This window comes from Felis catus, chromosome A3 (genome assembly GCF_018350175.1).
Source record: "Felis catus isolate Fca126 chromosome A3, F.catus_Fca126_mat1.0, whole genome shotgun sequence".
In the NCBI taxonomy this organism is placed as follows: domain Eukaryota; kingdom Metazoa; phylum Chordata; class Mammalia; order Carnivora; family Felidae; genus Felis; species Felis catus.
This window is the reverse complement of record NC_058370.1, coordinates 136,334,380-136,341,017: the sequence shown is the minus strand read 5'-3', so window position 1 is coordinate 136,341,017 and position 6,638 is coordinate 136,334,380.

Below are 6,638 nucleotides of genomic sequence, written 5' to 3'. Positions count from 1 at the left end.
AAGCCTGGGTGTCTTCCTACACGTCGCTGCTTCTCAACGCGTGTCCCTAGTTGGTCACCAAGCCCTATGTCTTCTGTCTCTTTCACGTCTCTCCCAGTTGGCATAGTGTCTCCTTCCCGTGGCCGTATGTCCTCCAGTCTTCTTTATGTTGCTGGCAGAATCCTCAATCTTAAGCCTGAATGAGGATGTGTCCCTACACGGCGTCATTCTCCCCAGGGTTGAGTGAAGAGATGGTTTGCAAATTCCCGTACGTGTTTTCCAGTTTTCTGTAGAAACAGAAAGGCCCGTCGACCCTGGGGATAAAGCCATTTCCCAGCCCCTCTGGCCCCTCAGTGCGGCCGATCGAGCGTATTTTGGCAACTGAGCTCAAAGAGAAACGTTGATGGCAGCTTCTGAAACCACCCTAATACCGCTGGCCTTTCTCCTTCCTGTGCCTTCCCCTTCCCTCCTGGCCAGTAGAGGGATCCCAGGAATCAGAAGCAGGGGTTGACACACCCCAACGTATGCCAGCTTCGGTCCTCCTATCTGAGGCTTCAGGCCTGGATGAGTCGCAAAGATGTAAAGGTGTGGTGACTACAAGAAGCCAGGTGTGGCTGCGGTCCGGCTGACGTGTGCTGGAGAGAGCCAGGGTGCCAGGGCGAGGCTGGAGACGGCTCAGCCGACCCGGGGAAGTCTGGGGTCCCTTATTAAAGAGACTCTGAGAAGTTTGGGCTTCCAATACATTGGTATTAAAGAATGACCAAAGCCTCTTACAATGGAACTTTGTACTAAGGAACACCGGTAATCGTGTAATACTACATTATAAATAGACTGCGTTTCAAAAGACAAAGGGCCCTCCTACATAATTAACTCCCCAGAAACAGAAGTCCATCTCTTACTGTTGGACCAGATTCTTGGAGAGGGGCTTGGGACAATAGGGCATAAGACAGCCTGTAGTTTTCCTGATTCTAAAAATGGCTTCGTTTTGGACTATGCCAAGGAAACAACTAGGGGTTGAGATTCACAAAATCGCTGCCTACTGGTAGCACATCTCCAAGGAGCCGTAATTTGGGAGAAGATGCTCAACACTTCTGAACCTTTGCGAAGTCTGGGGAGATCACGTGGCGGGACCCTCCTTCGCCACATCGCCCCACGAGACCGACGCTTTCAGGCACGAGAGTGAAATCTGCGTATGCTCAGGCACTATTAATATTTGTTACTATTATTTTAGAGGTAAAAACAAGCCGCTAACATACTCAAAGCCTTCCTGTTTGAATAAAACGAACTGTCATTTCAGAGATCAGTTGAACACACTGAATATATGTATGTAGCCGTCTCAGGAAAGACACAAAGCAAGCTCTCAGTGTGCGTGCATCATTTGAAAGCACCCGTGACTGCCCTCTGTCTGATCATGAGTTAGAGATGTAATTCAGCAAATCTTTTCTGCTTGCTTCCAAGAAATCTAATAAAAGCAGTTCTAGGAAAAGCCTATATGGTTAGGGTCTACTAGAGAAGAATATATATTCAGAATATTGCCTCCAGGTCCAAATAAAGAGAATTTCTTATTATTGCTCCGATCCGATCTCCAATGTATAAAGTGTGAATAAAATAATAAAAGCAAATGACATAAAGTAGAAAAGATCAGAGCCAACACACGCAGTTTTTCAAAGCAATAACCCAGACGGTCTGAAATACCTTGGTGAAACTTTCTCTCATCATCACCATCATCAAAGGGGTGTAGATGTTTCTTTACACAGTTCAGCGCCCCGCTCGGCCCGCCCAGGGGAGGAAGGCTCGTGGTCCCCGGTGAGCGCCAGCCTCCCACACACGCGCTGATGGGCAATTGCCTGCAGAGGGTTCTGAGCCCAGGGGAAGCTTGGGGAGGGACTCCGGTGGGCAAGGATTGCTCTGAGCTGAACTCCATTTGCTTCCAGGTGACCTTCACGACGAAACTGCCTTCTGACCAGGTAGGCAAGTAAGTGGAAACTGCGACAAAATAAAACGCTTTCGGCTTCCCTCTGTCTTGTGCATTTCTCACTCAGCAACATTCTTTGAGTGCCTGCTGTATGCCTTTCTCATTCGGCAACAGTCGTTGAGTACCTGGTGTATACATTGCTCATTCGGCAACATTCTTTGAGTGTCTGTTGTATACATTTCTCGTTCGGCAACATTCTTGGAGTACCTGCTGTATACAGGCCTGATTTGGAACTGAATAGGACTGAGATATCCGTTTCCAATTTCTTTGTATCTGAAAGTCAAGATATATATATATATATATATATATATATATATATATATATATATATCTTAAAGAAAAAAAAAATATATATATATATATATGTCAGAAAGGGCAGAGAGAAGAGGGAGACACAGAACCCGAAACAGGCTCCAGGCTCTGAGCTGTCAGCACAGAGCCTGACGTGGGGCCCTAACCCACAAACCGTGAGATCATGACCTGAGCCAAAGCTGGACGCTTAACCGACTGAGCCATCCAGGCGCCTCTCAAGATGTATGTTTAAATTAACATAAGATGCAAACAGAGAGGCTCATTACATGCACTGCGCTGTTCAGTAGAGAAATTATATTCGAGTAGTCTTTTTAAGAGGTGGGTGGCAGGGAACTCGCAAAGGCGGCATGAGAAGACCCCTGTTGAGTTGTGCCATGAAGAAATGATTTGGGTTTTGGGGGTTTGGGAATTAGTGGGCAAAATGGCTTTGGTAAAGGCAGCTAAAGGGTGGAGCCCATTGGGATTGCGGTGCCATGGGGCTGGGTGCCTGGGGGGTGGGGGATGGAAAGGGCCGTAGAGGAAACCAGCCCACCCAGAGGACCGGTGACTGCACAGCCCATGGGTGACGTCCAACAAGGAACGTTTGTAAACAGAGGAGTGACATCAACAGAGGTGTTTCCACGAGAAGGAGTGAGGGGAGAACGCATGTGTGTCGATCGGGGACTCACCCTTTCGGTCACTCATACAGCCACTTAGTCTCCCTGAAGGTAACCGTGCAGTGAAGGACCAGCCTCGGAAATGGTATAAGTTGTATTTTCAAAGTCACATAACCCATAATTGGTAGAGCTGGAATTAATTCTTTTGGGAATTAATATTCTCTTTTTTACTGTTTTTTGTTACTATGCCATGAATTGTACAGAGTAATCTGATAACACTTTAAAATAATAACAGTAAATACAATTCTCAATGTTCTTCTAAGAGAGGTATAGCATAAAGGTAGAAAGTCTGGCTGTAAGATTTTTTAAATGTTTATTTATTTTGAGAGAGAGAGAGAGAGAGAGAGAGAGAGAGAGAGAGAGAACACAAGCAGGGGAGGGGCAGAGAGAGAGAGAGAGACAAAAAAAGAGTGAGAACATTAGCAGGGGAGGGGCAGAGAGAGGGAGAGAGAATCCCAAGCGGGCTCTGTGCTTTCAACACAGAGCCCAATGTGGGGTTCGATCCCCCAATCCATGAACTCACGACCTGAGCCAAAACCAAGAGTCAGCTTAACCGACTGAGCCACCCAGGCTCCCAGGCTGTAAGATTTTTAATAGGTTTTAATCACAGAAAATTATGACAGAATAATAACGAATCTGTACGGAGCCATTACTATAAGCCAATGATTTACCCAGAGCACTTCCTTATATAAGAGTTAACTTAGAAGTTGCTACCGGTGGGCTCTGAGAGCATATCTTCATGTGTCTGTTGGCTGCCTGGATGTCTTCTTTGGAAAAGTGTCTATTCTTATCTTAGAGGGAGGGAGGCAAATCACAAGAGACTCTTAAATACTGAGAACACACTGAGGGTGGACGGGGTGCGGGGGAGAGGGGAAAGAGGGTCATGGGCATCGAGGAGGACACTTGTTGGGATGAGTGCTGGGTGTTGTGCGTAAGCCAGTTGGGCAATAAGTTATATTCATAAAAAATAATAAGTACTAAAAATTGAATGAATGAATGAATGAATGAATGAAATAAAGGTTAAATTGTCTCAAGAAAAACCCAAAAAATGGTTGGTGCCGGTGGAAAGAAAAGTTGTTCCAGAAGAAGACCTACAGCAGCTGGAGGCATGGCGATGAGAAAGTAAGGCATATACAGTTGACAAACGGCAACCGCATCGCTCCTGCTGGAGTGGGGTTTGAAAGCAGAGTATCCCCAGATGAGGCTCCAGGGACTGGGGGAGGATGGGGCGGCCGAGCAGGAGGACACCGGCTGTGTCTTAACTCCTAGACCCGTAGCCCTCCTTCCCCGGGAACCGAAGTGTGCCGATGATCAGTAGTTACTACTCGGCAACATACATTTCAAGAAGGAAGTCGTAAGACTAATTAAAAAATTAATCAGTGCTCTGCCCTATATGAGAGCAAAGCTCTGCAGAGCTATGCGATGAGCCACTTTATGGTTGTATTCCTGGGGGGCTAATTAATATCTTGAGAGACAAGTAACAAAGAAGCCACCCTGTGTTCCTTCGGAATATATCGAATTCTGTGTCCAGAGCAAAGCTCCAGCGTTGTGACATCTTTTTGCGACCTAGAGACCGTGGCTATCGGTGCCTCCAGAAAGCATATGCCAGGGAATATTTGGAAATATTTCCTGTCAGTCAGGGTAAGCAATGCCAGCTGCTGTGACAAAGTGACCTTCGGATCCCGGCGGCTTCCCAAAACAGCCTGCACGTCTGACATCGCTCGCCGGGCAGCGCCACGGTCCAGGGAAGTCAGGGGTGCGGGCGCCCAGGCGCCTGCTGGTCCCTCGCTGCTCTGTGCTGTGGACACAGCCCTTCCAGGGCCACAGGCTGCCACCGTGGTCACTCCGCTCAAGTGCCTGGTTCCCCTCCTGGGGTAGAAGATGTTGCAGTTGTCACGTGGCTGCTGGCCTGGTTGTTCAACGCCTCTTCTGGTGGGGACCCTTGGGAGACTCCCATTTTCAACAGACGGACTGCTCTCGCTTTGCTGTTTTCACCGGCCTGAATATTCATGCCACAAAGTAATTTTAAACGTCTTTTAATATTTAGTGACTTTATAAGGAATTGGATTTTCCAACCCACAAGGCTCTTATTTCAGGACTTTCTTTATTTTTCTGCTATTTCTGCTTATGAACGGGTTATTTTTTTTTTTCCTCGAGCTTATCTGTTTCTTGCTGCCCCTCCCTTGCTAAATTCAGCCAGTAGAGAACACGGTCAAGATACTGATTCCTTCCACAAACTTGTACCAGAGCCATAGGGTGTAAGCAGTGAAAAGACAAGTCACAGAATGGAGGAAGGTATTTTCAATATATACAAATGACAGAAATTAATACAAAAATCATATAAATATTTTGGCAAATCAGTAAGAAAATATCAAATGTACCAGAACGGTGGGAAAATGTGACAGGGGTTTTCCAGAAGAGGAAACACAAATAGCAATAGCTTATCCATGTATCTATGCATCTATCTATCTATCTATTTATCATCATCTATCTTCTCAAAGAGAGATGATCACAACTCATAGTGGACAGGGGGATTCAATTTGAGACCCCCATGAAAAAATTTTATACTTTATTCCATTGGAGAAAAAAATCTGAATAAGAATGTTCTTATCAAAAGTCCACAGACGCAAAAATCTGGAAACAATCTGAAAATGTATCACAAGAAAATAACAGAAGAAACTGTAATATATGCTACAGCACCCAACACAAATTAGTAAGAGTGACACACAATGACATAATGAATTTTAGCAATATCGTTTTAAATGAGCAATCTTGTAAAAGATTACACACACCATAAAACATTTTTAAGGTTAAAACAACAGAGACAAGAATATACAGAAATCTGCATGAAATAAAGCCCTGTGAGAAGGCGCACAGGACAATGACAGGTGTGCAAGGCACTGAGGGTCACACGCCATGGTTTTGGAGGGAGAGGAATGAAGGCACGTACGTGTCAAAATGTAGGTTGTGTTCAAGGTCCTGGCTTTTCTTTTTCGCTGGAGTTCATGAGTACTTCCTAAAAGATACCAAATAAATTATTTGCTAAATCAATGACTGTGATCCATATGTGGACTAATGTGTTTTTCATGAAACTAAATGATTCAGTCCATAATCTAATTACATGCACTCGATATGCAGAAACTGGGACGGAATGGAGGAAAGGACAGGACGGAGGGAGGTGGGGAGGGGGAGAGAGAGGGGGGCAGGAAGGAAAAGTTTTATAAACCAGCAGAAAAATGCATTTCCCTAAAGGGGTAAAATTAGTCTTGTCTCATACTTTTCGGCACCTACAGTCAATAACAGGAATCTGGCAGTGTTGTAATATCTACTAATTTCTTAGGGAACAAAAATGTGAGCCAAGAATATTACATGCCCAGTTGCTTTTTTTTTAACTGTAAAAAAAGAAATAGGAAGACATCCTTAAACATGAAAAAAGAAAAAAAACAAGAAATGTAACTCCCATATGTCCTTTTTGAAAAAGTTTACTTAATGAAATAACTAATCTTTCCGTGCATAAAAGAATGTATATGGTCTACCCAATGCCAGAAAACAGAGCACTTTTTATGAAATTCCGAGGGACTGGATGCATGATCCAATGTTTCTATAACTCTAAGAAGTCATCCAAATATAAAGGCAGAATTTCCAGACAACTGCTTGCTCTTAACAAAGGTGAAACCCAGACAAGAAAGTGACAGAGGAATCGGTGGAATGAAGAT